The sequence below is a fragment of the Crinia signifera genome, chromosome 1 (assembly GCF_055691185.1).
Source record: "Crinia signifera chromosome 1, ASM5569118v1, whole genome shotgun sequence".
In the NCBI taxonomy this organism is placed as follows: Eukaryota; Metazoa; Chordata; class Amphibia; order Anura; family Myobatrachidae; genus Crinia; species Crinia signifera.
Window position 1 is genome coordinate 298,903,655 of NC_139217.1, and position 15,995 is coordinate 298,919,649.

The window sequence follows — 15,995 nt, forward strand, 5'->3', positions numbered from 1 at the left end:
AGAAAATAACTATATATTAATCAGATAATACAGAGATCTTGGTTGCATATATCTGCAGATATAGGGCTAAGCCCCCAGGCCGTACGTCAAGGCCTCTCTGTCGCTGGGGGTCCCTAATACTGGGTATGGGTCTGGGGTGTGGGCCCCCAACATGCCGACACAGGCTGAGTACTCCAGGGCAGCACACAAATGAAAATTAGTAAGGGTTAATAAGAAGCACATAAGTGCTATGTAGGGAAGTGAAGGTGGAATTAAAATACAAAATATATACAATGTGATATATACCCATACCCATACCCAGTATTAGGGACCCCCAGTGACAGAGAGGCCTTGACGTACGGCCTGGGGGCTTAGCCCTATATCTGCAGATATATGCAACCAAGATCTCTGTATTATCTGATTAATATATAGTTATTTTCTCATTCAGTGTGCAATTGGGATACAAAATGTTTCATACTGTATGTTTACAGATGAATATCTAACTTTTCAGCAACCAACACTGTATATTGTAGTTATTTTGCAGCAGCATCAACAATGACCTTCACTTATAAGATCATTTTATACATTTCTATCATTTTAAAAATTTGAGCAGTCATTCAGATAATTGCTATTATTACAGGGAATATTCTGACAAGAGAATCATTAAACTCCACTGTTCCTTGTTCTGCACGCATAATGTGACAATAGTGATACAATTAGAGATGCCCCTGTCTGCTTTTCACCCAGACAATACACTCCCTAATAGTGTACTCCATGCATTGCCCCAAATGTAACCTGCATTAAAACAATAAGATACAATAATAATAATAATAATATTAATAATAAAAATAAGACAGACAAAAGTGCCTGCATTCTGAATATTGTAAATATTTTATTGACCAACAATAATAACACATTTTTGGCATCATTAAACAATTGAAATGACAAACACAAAAGCACAAACCAAACATGGCCTTTACACTGCAAGCAACATAACCCAGGAGTTCATGTGGGGTAGCCATTTTCTATAACACCTTCCTACAATCACCTGTCCTTCAGTGAATACCATCTCACACTGTGAAAGCCAAGGCAGCTGCACCTGAGGGAATGCAACAAAATCAAATTAAATTTGGAGGCTCAAATAAATAAATGTATGCTGTGTAGGAATGTTTATGCTGAATGCTACAAGTGTCTAAATAATAACCATTAGCTGGATTTAGTATAATGAATAGTGAATGAGTATACGCTACTAGTAAAACAAGGAGTTGTTATGTTCTTTTTACCCTCTTTTAGCATTCAGCACCAGCAGTCCTACATAATAATATTGTCTTTACCATAGGAGGTAAGGGACACCCTTTTATTGTAGGAGTAGGCCGCAGAATAACTACACAAAGACAGCTCAGTTAGATTTTTGCTTACCAGTGGCAGCTCCAGAGGAGGGGTTGCAGCCCAGTTCAAAATTCAAATGAGGGACAAAAACCAACTGCCAGTGAGTCAGTTTGGAATGGCAGTGGGTGGGGCTCCCCTATTTGAATTTTGAACTGTGCTGCTGCCTCCTTCTGAAGCCTACCCTGCTAACTACCAAAAACTATAAATGAATGAAACAGCACTCAAATCAGCTTCACATCCAAAATGCTTTGAGAAAAATTGGTAAAATTATTCAGAAATCTGTAATAGAATAAACACATAAGAACCCATACATTTTATATGATGAAAAATTATTTGCTCCGCTTCAGGATAACCCTTTGCTCATTACTGCACAAAAAGTATGGCATATATTGCACCACCATCAGAAGCTCAACCCATATGTATCTCTCTACCTGCCCTTTGTTTAGGATCCTTGTTCTTAGTCTGGCTATACCAATTACTTCAAACTCCTGACCGTACCTCTGGGTGCAAGCTGTCTGTGATCAGAAAAAACTTGAGTTTAAACCCATTTTCTGATACTAGGAGCAATTTCTTCTATTTTATGGCAACATATGCCACATTCTGTTATTAAGACCATCACTTACCATTCCTGAATTTGAGAAGAATTATCTTCTTCATTAGATCTGAATAGATCCTGATTACCCCTGAAGAGGTCCATTCTGGATGAAACGCGTAGGGTCTCCTTTATGAATTGATGTCATTCAGGTGTTGGATCAGAAACCGGAATCTTAAGAAAAACTGACAATTTTACTTGTTAAAATAAAAAAAAAAATTCCAAATTGTTTTATTATTCCATAATTATTTTTTTTTTTTTATTATTTTGTGAATATGTAGAGCGCACTTCTATACTCTTCTTTCTTTCTTTCATCTATCTGAAATTAAGCGAGGTTCCATTAAGCAAGGTTCCATAGAAGTGCTGCCATGTTAGTAGTGCAATAAATAGGGTCATGCTCTCTGTGTGATAGATATATATATATATATATATATATATATATATACACCCCAGGTATAGCAACTGCCAGGATGCCTTTGCATAATTTAGCATAATATTCAGACCCGCATATAGCATAATGCGGCGACCCGGGCTGCTGCACGGCTTGTCCGCCTCTAGAAACGGCCCTGGGTACAAGTGACAATTTGTTTTTAACAAGTTGATCCAAAATGACCACATATTTAAAACTGCAGCAGCCACAAATGATCCTTTCTTGTTACAGAGTACAATTCTGAAAGAGAGTTATGCCCATTCCTTATGTTAAGGGATCATCAAATTTTAACTTTGTGCAGATATCTTAAGGGGCATACACACGTAGAGATGTGTGCTAAGCAATTTTGCTAAGCTATTTAGGGTAGATGATTTCCTGATGTCCAGATCTCCCATGGGGAGCACATACACATGCAGAGATTTGTGCTAAGCAATTTTGCTTAAGCAAAAAAAGGCTGGGTAGTGGTTCAGAATGAGAGATTACAATTAGTATCTCTCATTCTGTAGACACAGAGATTTTCAGTCATTTGCTAAGCAATTTGACTAGATTTTGACTGCATGCACTGACTTAGTTAGCAGGAGATAATTAATCTCTCGGGGCATACACACTGAGAGATCTGTGCTTACTTTGTAAGCAATCTAGTCAGATTGCTTAGAAAATAGCACAATATGTAAATATGTCTAGGGACTTTAGAGTAAAAAATTAATATTTTAGAATAAATGTGAAAATCAGAATTAAGTACAAATAGAAACACTATTTATGACAACCAACCATTTATTCTAGCAAGGAGAAGCTTCAGACATACAGTAGGAACAGTTGCAGTTGAGCATCACAAGCATGACCTCATTTATCAGTTTCCTCCACACTGCTGCTGCATGCTGCTAGCCTGTGTTTATCCAAAACCCCAAAGAACAATAAGGGATGCACTGCTGGCTACAATATAGAAACAGCTTTCAGCTAAGTAGATAGATTAGTCAGGACACAGTGGGTAATAATAACATTTAAGCAGTGGAGTAAAAATGAGTTCAACTTTTTTTGTATTTTTATTTTTTGGCAATGTGTCCTGGTTCTTATCTCTATCTCTAGGCGTAAAACATGTTGGGAATGCAGTACCGTTAGGAGGACGATTAGTGATATCCTGGTATTGCAGTCTGATTTCAGCCTGCCTTCAGAAACAGGATTTTTAACTTGGGTTAAATAAAGATCCTGTGGATTTTTAGTTATTGTTAGAACAAGCTCTGTTATTTGAGGGGGGGGGGGGGGGGGGGGGGGGTTGCCGAAAAGTATTATACTGCAGTATGTTTGCCATGAGACCTAATTTTTGGATCATTAGAAATCTGTTTTTTTTTTATTTCCAAGGACAGTGGAATTTTTTTTATACAAATTAATTACATAGTGGGCCTATTTATTAATATTGTGGTATGCCCCTGAAAACACCCATTTTTGGAGGGTAAGCGCAAATATTAAGGATCCCAATTTTTGTTTGCAAAATCAGCAACCATGGGCTTCTGATTTGCTAAATTTGCCAAGTTCCAGAATGTGAACAATGCGTTCTATAGATTGCATTAGCCAGTAACCTATGGGCTACTTACGGCAAAGGGTACCAGACAGTGATCTGTAGGAACCTTCTCTGATAACTCTACACTTGCACATGTGTAGGTAGCAGATGTGCTTTAAGAGAGGAGGTGGCCCATGTGCAGCCTCCTCCATTCGGGCCCCTTGCTCTCTCCTGGCCAGTGCTGCTCTAGTGCAAAGTGCAGTAGAGTCTGAGCTCTAGAGGGCTCAGAATCTACTGCACATGCGCATGCTGCTTCCTTCATCACAGGACTCCGGAGGGGTAAGTATTAAAAATGGTTGCAGTGTATGGTGTCAACCCCCCTGGGACTCAGGGGCCCGTGTGCACCATGCACACTGCATCCATTATAAATACGCCACTGATAGCCAGCATATCTTGTAAGTACAGATTGATGCTTGGGTCCCAAAGAAGAGAAAATATTGTACAAAGAACACTTCCCTTCCAATACACCGCAAGCATGGGTTCCATTAATACATGCAGGCGATCATTACAATTAGAACATACAAATCAGGCACATCAAAAATCACAAAAATAAATCAATAGAGAATATTCAAACACTTATCATGACACACCTTAATAATATGCTAAACCGCAGCTTTCAAGTGGTTTCCTGGAAAAAACTATAGTGCGACACATCATATTATTTAAAAACCTACAATAACGGTCAAACATATATAAAAAAATCAGCAGCTTAATGCCCTAATAAAATAATGGAACAGAGTCCAGTGAATATATAGGATGAAGTCATACGGCTATAGATGAATAGGTGTTTGGGAACATTTATTGATTTCAAGTCTCATATGAGTATTGCTATCCTCTTTCTCCTGTAAAATGTCTCACAAAAAAACTGTATTTAACAACAAATGGTAATATCATGTGGTTCCTTATATGTGCCTCATATTGCTGGAGTAAAGAAAGGCAAGCTCACAGAACCATAATGTAGCTATGACCACCCTGATGTATCGGTGATATCACATTGGTAGAGTGATGTTGCTGATATTAGTTGGAAGACACAGTGACCTTTGGTCAGCAGAACCGGATGATCGGTGAGCTTCCCGTTTGCCAGTTAAAGGCAGTCTATGTTACAGCGGTGATGACACTGGGGTTGACAAGACCCCGCTGTAGTATAACACAGTGCATACAGAAGAAACCAGAACCTTTTGATAGCCTGCACTAAAGCCACTATATGGAGATCCTCATTTGGACAAGCGGCACAGATAGCGCATTGCAGCGCACAATGAAAGGTACCAGTGTCATGTGTAGGCACTGTATTATACTATAGTGGTGTTTTGTCATCCCCAGTGTCATCACCGCTGTAACAGACTGCCTTACCTTTAACTGGAAAACAGGAGACTCACAGATCATGATGTGTTTGCGTCTATGACAGGAAGTGCCCTGATGGATAAGACTTGGTCCGTTCTGAAACCGGAAGTTAACACACAAGGGTTTCCGGAGATGTTAATGCATTCCATAAACCAGGAAGTGTCCATCCTTGCAGTCCACAGTCATTTTTCCTTACCCGGTGACTATCAGAATTGGTATTATTGCACAACACAATGTCCATATTTTGGTATATCATCCAACAAAATATATAAAGATAAAATGTGCATTAAACATCATATAAACACTATACATATAAATTGTGAAGATGAAAATAAAAATAAGATTAAAAAACAAAGAAACTCTCATGACCAACCTATATAAAACACTTTAGCTCAAAGTCTGTGATTAGTCCGCCAGGTGTCAAGGTTTTTAATTTATAAATTGTATGCCCATTACATTTCTGCCTTTGCCAGTCTCAACTCCGCATCATTACAGCACCTTGTGAATCTAACTTGTTAGATACCACAAAATGTTATAATGTGATTAGGCTTACAGCTATAGGTGTGTTTAAAATGTGCCAATAGTGTATGGGTTTCCAGCCATTTTTTGATGTTATACACATGTTCCGCTAATCTAATCTTGAGACACCTACTTTTCTTTCCTATATATGTCAAGCCACACCTACATTCAAATGCATAAATTGTATTTTTTTAATTGCATGTTATAAACTCCATTATTGCTTACTTTATATTTTCCACCATAAATTCCATTATCTTATTTTCCCCTTTGGTTGTTCTACATAATGAACACATACCAGATCTATAAAACCCTTGGATTCTTATACTACTCCTTTTAGGGGCTTTAATTGCACTCATTAATAGAGTATATTTTATTGAAGGCGCTCTCCTATTTGTGAAGTAGGTTATGTTGGTAACTTCGCACCAAACACATTGAGCAGTATTCAATGAGAATATGCTCTGTGCATGGCGAGAGTTTTTTTTCTCTCACCATGCACTCGCCGTGTTTTTGCGGAGATTCTCCATGTTTGGAGATTCTCCTTCACGGGACTTTAGATAGTATTCAATGTGACTGAGACTCGCCACCCCTCGCGGCGAGTCTCAGCCAATCCGGCGTATGAGGTGACGCCGCAGGGAGCCTGAGGACGGCGGCAGGCAGGGAGATGGAAGTCTCCCTGCCTGCCCCAGAACATATGTGGGGGGGAGGTGCCCCCCGGGAGAGCCAACAGGGGACCGGGTATTCACTGCACCCGATCGTGCATATGTAATGATCGGGAGCAGTGAATATATGAATATCTAATGAGCGACTCTCGGCTCCCTGCTGGCTGCTATGTGTAAAAAATATATATTTTTTTTTAAATTAAATATATATTCATGTGCTGTAAAATAGCATGCCCCTTCTCAGAATAAAATTCCTGATTTTTTTACACCAAATTTTAAAAAACAACAACATTATTTTAAAAGTTCACATTCCACTTCACCATGAAAAGATGCCGAGTGATACACGGAGAGGCACGGAGAAATGAACCTAGAAATGTATTCTCGTCTTCTCATTGAATACACTCATGGCGAGTGACGGCGAGAATCTCAATGCAAAATCCTATTTAGAAGACACGGCGATTGGTGGCGAGTATCAGATGGAGAACCATCAATTATTCATTGTTCGCCGAAGGCGAAAATAACACATTGAATAGGGTTGTTCGCTTTCTGAGACCAAAATTCTCCGACCAACGCGAAAAAGGCAGAAATTCGCCATAAAACACGGCAAATTTTCCTCATTGAATACTGCCCTATATCTTGTTTAAAAATCTTCCAATGTTTTCTAAATACATTTTAATTTCCCTATGTTGATTAAATTAGCTAATAAAGGACCATTGTATACTATTATTCTTTTCTTTTCATTTTCTCTCTCCTGATAATTATTTCTTTCTATTAATTTTAGTGACTTTCTGATGGATTTCTTAATTACATCTTTTGTATATACACTTTTTTCTAAAAAGCTATTGCTCATTTCAGCAATTTGTATTTCACATATATTGGGCCCAGTACAATTGTGTTTAGCTATAATAAATTGGATGAATGGATTCAATTAAACCAATTGTCACGAATGTTTGCTTGACCTTTCAATAAAGCTGTTAGAGTCATTCAGTGTTCTATTATATACTGTACAACTTATAGGGACAGAAATGGATACCAAGTTTGCCCCAAGCTACATGAACCTCTTCATGTAATACTGGGAAGGTCAGACCTAATGGCATAAAGATGACATGGGGGCGGACTATGGCATATATATATATATATATATATATATATATATATATATATATATATATAATTATATATATATATATATATATATATAGTCTCAGCAGGCTGGCACTCCACCTTACAAGGGAGATGATACTTGCCTGGGTGCCTTCCAGGGTACGAGACCAAATTATATAGGGCAATAGGGCGGCACTCACCAGGGCTTGAAGCATGAAAAATAGAGTCAGACCACTTTGGGGTTCTCCGTTCGACGTTTCAGTCGCTTAGACTTTTATCAAGAACTTGGGCATACACGTGTATGCCCAAGTTCTTGATAAAAGTCTAAGCGACTGAAACGTCGAACGGAGAACCCCAAAGTGGTCTGACTCTTTTTTTCATGCTTCAAGCCCTGGTGAGTGCCGCCCTATTGCCCTATATATATATATATATATATATATATATATATATATATATATATATATATATATATACAGGTCGAGTATCCCGTATCCGAATATCCGTTATCCGAATTATTCCGAAATACGGACATTCCAGAAAGTGAAAAACTGCTAAAAACTCACTGGGGACATTTGTAACAGCATCACTGGGGACATGATATGTAACTGGCACTATATATGTGCAAGACAATGATTGCTTGGCATTCAAATTTGTGCTAAAATAGTACACACATTTTGTTTCACATTTTGAAACCTTGTTTTTTGAACAATTAAAATATATTTGTGTGTATTTTATGTGGTAATAACATATATTTGTGTGTATATTATGTGTTTATACAGCATAAATGCAAGATACTTCAAAATACATCATTGAAATATTAAAATATTCCGAAATACGGAATAATCCGTTATCCAAAATTCTCCTGGTCCCGAGCATTTTGGATACGGGATACTCAACCTGTATATAGGACGGGATTCCCGGCACTCACTGTCAGAGCTTACAGACTTCGGTGCCACACAATAAATCTGCCCCTTTAAGATAAGACTGCTTTTTATCCTTCATATTTTCAATGAACTTTGTTTTTTATATCCCGTTTCCTTTTATAAATTGTTCTACGGATATTTTAGTGCTCCTTAATGATATTAATATCCTAAATAAATATACATATATTTTATATGTTGGTCACTAATAGTTTTTTTTATATATTTATATTTTTATGTATATATATATATATATATATATATATATATATATATATATATATATATTGATATATTCCTATATAGATATACATGTGTCCGGAAAATTAACACTGTGTCGTTGAACCCTTATCCTTTGTTCCAATATATATATATATATATATATATATATAGTTGCAATAATCCGCGTCACTCCAGGGGTCTTTGATATTGAAATAGATATTTATAATACAGCTGCTTAATCCATGTGCTTACAATGCCAACGTTTCAGTGCCATAAAGCACTTTTGTCAAGACTGCACATACTGACACAATGTAACAACTGCTCGCTCGGCGGCGAGTATGTGTTCTCGCCGCCGAGCGAGCAGTTGTTACATTGTGTCAGTATGTGCAGTCTTGACAAAAGTGCTTTATGGCACTAAAACGTTGGCATTGTAAGCACATGGATTAAACAGCTGTATTATAAATATCTATTTCAATATCAAAGACCCCTGGAGTGACGCAGATTATTGCAACCATATCCACACTTCACCGAAGGTACCCGGGGCAGTTGCATCGTATTGTTTGGAGTGCCGGTTCATCACAGAACTATATATATATATACCATTGCTGTGTTGTGTCTTCTTTGCTGATAAGACCGTGAGAGTGCCAGACTCTGTATACTATTCATCTTCCCTCCGGCACCCCGGCGCATCTACCAGCCTGATTTGACTGAGTGCCTGCTCTCTGCAAACTATATATATATATATATATATATATATATATATATAGAAAGGGTCGCAGGGAAGGCACTCCCAATCCAGCAGATGACTGGCTCCGGTGCCTGTGCAAATGGCCACAAACGGCCTGTAAAGTAGCAGAGTTGGTGCACGCACCCACGGAGACTTCAAATAAACTTCAGAGACTCAATAGCGGTCATCCTGATGAAGATGCAATAAAGCATCGAAAACGTTTGACCGCTATTGAGTCTCTGAAGTTTATTTGAAGTCTCCGTGGGTGCGTGCACCAACTCTGCTACTTTACAGGCCGTTTGTGGCCATTTGCACAGGCACCGGAGCCAGTCATCTGCTGGATTGGGAGTGCCTTCCCTGCGACCCTTTCTATATATATATATATATATATATATATATATATATATATAGTTCTGTGATGAACCGGCACTCCAAACAATACGATGCAACTGCCCCGGGTACCTTCGGTGAAGTGTGGATATGGTTGCAATAATCTGCGTCACTCCAGGGGTCTTTGATATTGAAATAGATATTTATAATACAGCTGTTTAATCCATGTGCTTACAATGCCAACGTTTTAGTGCCATAAAGCACTTTTGTCAAGACTGCACATACTGACACAATGTAACAACTGCTCGCTCGGCGGCGAGAACACATACTCGCCGCCGAGCGAGCAGTTGTTACATTATGTCAGTATGTGCAGTCTTGACAAAAGTGCTTTATGGCACTGAAACGTTGGCATTGTAAGCACATGGATTAAACAGCTGTATTATAAATATCTATTTCAATATCAAAGACCCCTGGAGTGACGCGGATTATTGCAACTATATATATATATATATATATATATATATATATATATATATATATATATATATATATATATATATATATATATATATATATATTGGAACAAAGGATAAGGGTTCAACGACACAGTGTTAATTTTCCGGACACATGTATATCTATATAGGAATATATCAATATATATATATATATATATATATATACATAAAAATATAAATATATAAAAAAAACTATTAGTGACCAACATATAAAATATATGTATATTTATTTAGGATATTAATATCATTAAGGAGCACTAAAATATCCGTAGAACAATTTATAAAAGGAAACGGGATATAAAAAACAAAGTTCATTGAAAATATGAAGGATAAAAAGCAGTCTTATCTTAAAGGGGCAGATTTATTAAGCTTGGAGAAGAGATAAACTGGAGATAAAGCAGAGAAAAGGTAAAAGGAGATAAAGCACCAGCCAATCAGCTCCCAACTGTCTTTTTCAAACACAGCTGATTGGCTGGTGCTTTATCTCCTTTTACCTTTTCTCTGCTTTATCTCCAGTTTATCTCTTCTCCAAGCTTAATAAATCTGCCCCTTAGTCCTGGGTGGAGGTAGAGTTCCTATGCGTTTCGTCTTTCCAGACTATATATATATATATATATATATATATATATATATATATATATATATATATATTTATATATATATATATAGAACGGAGAAGCGTGGCTCTCGGGTCTGGGATAAATAAGTACACGTAGCCGAATAATCGGTTGACGTTTCAGCCCTTTAATCGGGCTTTTCTCAAAACAGCTTACATAACAAAACTGTGTACACTCACCTCAATAAGTAAAGCTGTATCACCAATCTGTGTAGGGACAGCGACCATTCGTATTCGTATACAGATTGGTGATACAGCTTTACTTATTGAGGTGAGTGTACACAGTTTTGTTATGTAAGCTGTTTTGAGAAAAGCCCGATTAAAGGGCTGAAACGTCAACCGATTATTCGGCTACGTGTACTTATTTATCCCAGACCCGACTGCCACGCTTCTCCGTTCTATATTATCTGGACCCGCCGCGGCGGCTCCAGCTCCGGAGGCATCGGGCGCACAAGAGCCTGACTGGGAGTCGAGTGCCGGCATAACAACCCCACTATATATATATATATATATATATATATATATATATATATACTATGGCATCGTTATATTACAAGATACTTTTAATATGGGAAAAACCTATAGAGAGTCTCAAGTTGTTTTGCAACTCTATCAATGTGAATGTTTTCAATATCAATTATCCTTTTGCAATAGTAGTGAGGAAATAGTATTTTTGGATCTATGCCTGTCGGTAAAAAATGGAGACTTGGAAATTAAAATATGTAGAAAACCGACTGTATCAAAAGGTAAAGCCAACATCATGACAATTGGTTACATGGAATACTATTCATCCAATTTATTAGAGCTAAATGCATTTGTAATGAGCCTGATATATGCAAAAAAACCAAATAGCTGAAATGAGAAATAGGTTTTTAGAAAAAGGGTATGAAAAGATGTACTTGAGAAAGCCCATCAGAAAGTCACTACAATTGATAGAAAGGGACCTACTTTCATAAATTAGAGAGCACCTTCAATAAAAAATACTATGAAGAGCAATTGAAGCTTGTAAAAGGAGTAGTATAAGAACCCAGAATATAAGTATTCAGAAGGGACCACGTCATATCCACTGGGACACTTCCGGTCATGAATGCAAACACATCTCGTCTGGCTGCGCATTTATAGTCCTTGACGATTTTGTGTATTAATTAGACCTAATTATAAGGGGTATAAAAAAAGCTCCATGAAGATGGTGCCGCAATCTTCTCATGAAGGACCTTGTTGGAAAAATGCGTTCAAGCTGCTAGTACACCATCTAACTAGATTTCAATTTCTGAGGGCAACAGGAGATTACCGTGACCAGCTCCTTATTTCTTGGGTGACTGGGACTTAGAGTAACCGTGAGCCAATATTATCTTTAGCAGTCAATCTTCTGTGTAAGAGACTCTCTCCTGTGATAATACACCCATTTGGATGATTCAAAGCTGGCTTTACATTTTAAATTGTGAGTGAAATTGTGCAATAAATTCTGTTCAAGTTTGTACATTGTATTACACTATTTGCTTTCCACTAAGTTTTAGAAAAGAGGTACTTCATTTTATTTGAGGAAGGACTCTATTTGTTGATGTAAGGGACCACCTATGACCTTGATATGCAGTTTTTTGTGATATATAATGTGAGTACAATTTGAGTCATTGATAAGAAATTGCTACAGACAAATCTGCACTATCGTCTTATCTTTTTTTAAAGTTTTTAGGAAGGATTCATCAATCGTGCCCATTGAACAAGTTTAAAGAATTACCTTGTTTTTATGTAATGACTACAATGTTTATTCCCAATCAGAGGCGTACCTAGATATTCGTAGGCCCCATAGCAAAAATTTGTAAGGGCCCCCTATTTAGCAACTGATGGTGATAAATGTATGTAAAACATATTAATTAGACAGCAAAGATGGGCCCCCTTCAGCTCTGGGCCCCATAGCAGCTGCACCCCTTGCACCTATGGTAGTTACGCCCTTTTTCCCAATTGTATAGTGAATGTAATATTGCTGTTGTGTGACACTGTTTGGTGTTTTATGTAACAAAACTGTGATAGTTTGGTTTGAAACAAAGTAGCTTAAGAAGTAATCTAATTAAAAACAAAAATATATTCAAGATCAATATAAGCTTTGTCAAAGGGACATTCAAAGTGTCTTAAAAATATGTTTAAAACCGAGACATAGAAAAAGGGCTTTCAGTTTAAGGTGTATCACTTCATGGATAAATGATAAAGAATAAAGACAGGTTCGTTAACTGAATTTAAAGTTCAAGGAATGTTTTTCATTAAAGACATTTTATCTTTAGTTTTATCCTGTAAAAATATGTTGTTATTATTAAAGGTAAAGAAAGGTTTGATTCCACTACAAAATGAAAACTAGTAATAAGAAAGAAATAAAGATCAAGAGACTTCTATGAAAGGAAAACGATAGTTATTGTTTATATATATACCACCATTAATAGTATGCAGAGACTTTTTTCTAATACAACTTCAAATGGTGAAAGAAGTTGGATCCTCCTGCTATAAATAACACTAGAGCAAGGGCACAAACTAGTATCTTAAATGTGCAATTACTGTAAGTACAGCCTCTGAAAGGCACAATAATATATTGACTTATGAAAAAAACAACAACCATACAATGAACATTAAAAAAAAGTGCCATACCCTTTCCAACTACATAAATATCTAAATGTATTACTCCATCCCATATTTATTCATTCACTAGGACCCAGGGTCTGCATATCTTAACCCTTTAAATGCCAATATATCTGTGAGAGATGTGCGAAATGTCCACTGAAAATGCCAGTGTCACTCACATTTGTTATATAAATTCAGATAAAAAATTTTGTGTAAAACATTACAGGTCATAATGATGAATAAAAATACTATTTTAGTATAACCTGGACAAATTTCTCCAGACCCAAATTACTCATCTGCTTTTTCTCTTCCTTCCTTTTTTATCCTCTTTCCTATTTTTAGGCAATAGTGTAAAATCCCAGTGGGCACAATGTGGTTTTTTAAAGGCTATGAAAATTTGTAAATGCTCATCTGTTTTAATCTGAAATTGTCCTATTTTTAGTATTTAATTAAAAGTTATCATAATTTGAATAGTTTATATCTAGCATACAATTTGTAATGTGTATTGTATTATAACATTTCTTACTTTTCCAAATTTCACATTTTTGAAACCACATTTCTGGATATTTACAATCTCATACTTTTGTCTAAGGCTCTATATCATGTATTGCTGTTTGAGAAATACGTAAATTAAGAAGAAAAAAAACTTCCACTTCTCATTAACTCTTTTTTCAACATTTGGAGAGGAAAAAGAAAGAGGTTTTGTCCTTTTTAATAAAACTGACTTCCAAGAACCGTATTGGTTATATCTAAAACAAAGGTCAATGATGTCATGATGTCTGAAGAGAGAGCCAACAAGCAAATATGATAAAGAACTTCACAATATTAACATTTTTATGAAAGGAGTAATGCAGGCATCATAATGGAAGATAAATAATATTTTAAAGAGGGTCCCAATACTTTAGTTATTTCCAAATATCTACAAGGATTTGAAGCATGCCGTGCAGAGGCAGAACTACCATTGGTGCAGCAGGTGCATTGCACCCGGGTCCCACTGCTGCCCCTGTCACCTTCTTCCCATCAACCACTGTTTTTCACTGGAACACTCTGCCTCCCCCTGTCACCCTCTGCCCCTCTCTGTCATATTGTGAAGTTGGGTTAGGGTGGTGGAGGGGGGCCCAAACTGCATTTTTGCACATGGGCTCATCTCAACGATTTCTACCACTGTGCCCATGGAATGCTGTCACTTTCAGAATCCAGAAATTATTGCAGAATATTGATTTGTTCTTACAATATTTGTAGCAAAATACAAAAAGTTAACCAAGCGTTATACTGTAAAATTTGTAAGTAATCACCTACATATCTATCTTATATATACATTTATGAGAAAATACACTATATGTAGTCATTGTGTACCTAAAATATAATAATTAAAAATGTGCCTAACATATATAATCAAGGAAACCCCATGTCATTTTATAATGCAAAAATGTTACTATACTGTCTGCATGGACAATAATAATAAAATAATAATAATAATAATAATAATAAAAAGTGAATTCTCATGTCATTATTTATAATAATGTACACACGGGGGGGGGGGAGATATATTGCTCTGCAATATATTGCTCAGTTTCTCCTTTTCATCAGCGACCAGAGATGGTCGCTGATGAAAGGGAACCTCTGCCGGGGGAGCAGCAGAGGTAATCAGCTGGTCGCAGGAGCAAGCTCCTGCGACCAGCTAAAAACGGGAGCGCTAAAAACGGGAGGGCTAAAAACGGGAGCGCTAAAAACGGGAGGGCTAAAAACGGGAGCGCTAAAAACGGGAGGGCTAAAAACGGGAGCGCGCACCTGGTGATTTATCGCTGTGCGCACTCCAATCGCTGGCAATATGGTCGCCAGCGACCATATTGCCAGCGATTTTAGCCCCTATCGCCCCCGTGTGAACACAGCTTAATAAGCTTAAATCTAATTAGTTGCTTTGAATTGTCTAGATCTTATAGGGAAGGTTTTTGATACCTCTGCGCATGTGTAAGGCCGCATGCCAGCCAGTGATTTTTTTAAAGAAGTGGCCCTGCCCAGAGTACCGGCCCTGTCCCCCTCTTCTCTCTTATCTTACACAAACAGCCTTTGCACATTGACTGAAAAAACTCATCTAAGGTAGGCGCTTATGGGATGTTTCTAGCATCCACTGGGGGAGGGGGGTGGATATTTGTGATATTCCGCGGCGGGGGGGGGGGGGAAATAATTTTAATGAGTTGCTTGTCTACTTGATGGAGATATTGAGGTCTGTGTTCAGTCTCAGTCTCAGTTGCGGAAGGAGGGGTATTATTTAAAATGTGGAGGTTTGTGGTTTTGATCGTGAACAACAGTAAAGAAATACACTATACATCATAACATTTTTGGGTACTTGTGTAGTTTCACGGTGGCAGTTACGTAGTTAGTGTAGCGTCCCTGTTAGAATCAGCGGAGTGTTCCCGCGGCCAGCGTAGGCAGCGTAGTCAGTATCAGCGTCGTGTTCCCGGCCGTTCCCGGCCAGCCGGA

General features: G+C 37.4%; 1 long non-coding RNA gene across 1 annotated transcript in view; it reads right to left on the reverse strand.

Annotated features, from left to right (window-relative positions):
* Positions 1-976: 976 nt before the first annotated feature.
* LOC146028783 (uncharacterized) overlaps positions 977-15,995 on the reverse strand; it is a 40,042-nt gene continuing 25,023 nt past the window's right edge. The window contains exons 3-4 of the long non-coding RNA XR_014455267.1: positions 1,992-2,145; positions 977-1,078 (exon numbers count right to left, since the gene is read on the reverse strand). This is a non-coding gene — a long non-coding RNA (uncharacterized LOC146028783). The remainder of the gene's footprint in view (positions 1,079-1,991; positions 2,146-15,995) is intronic.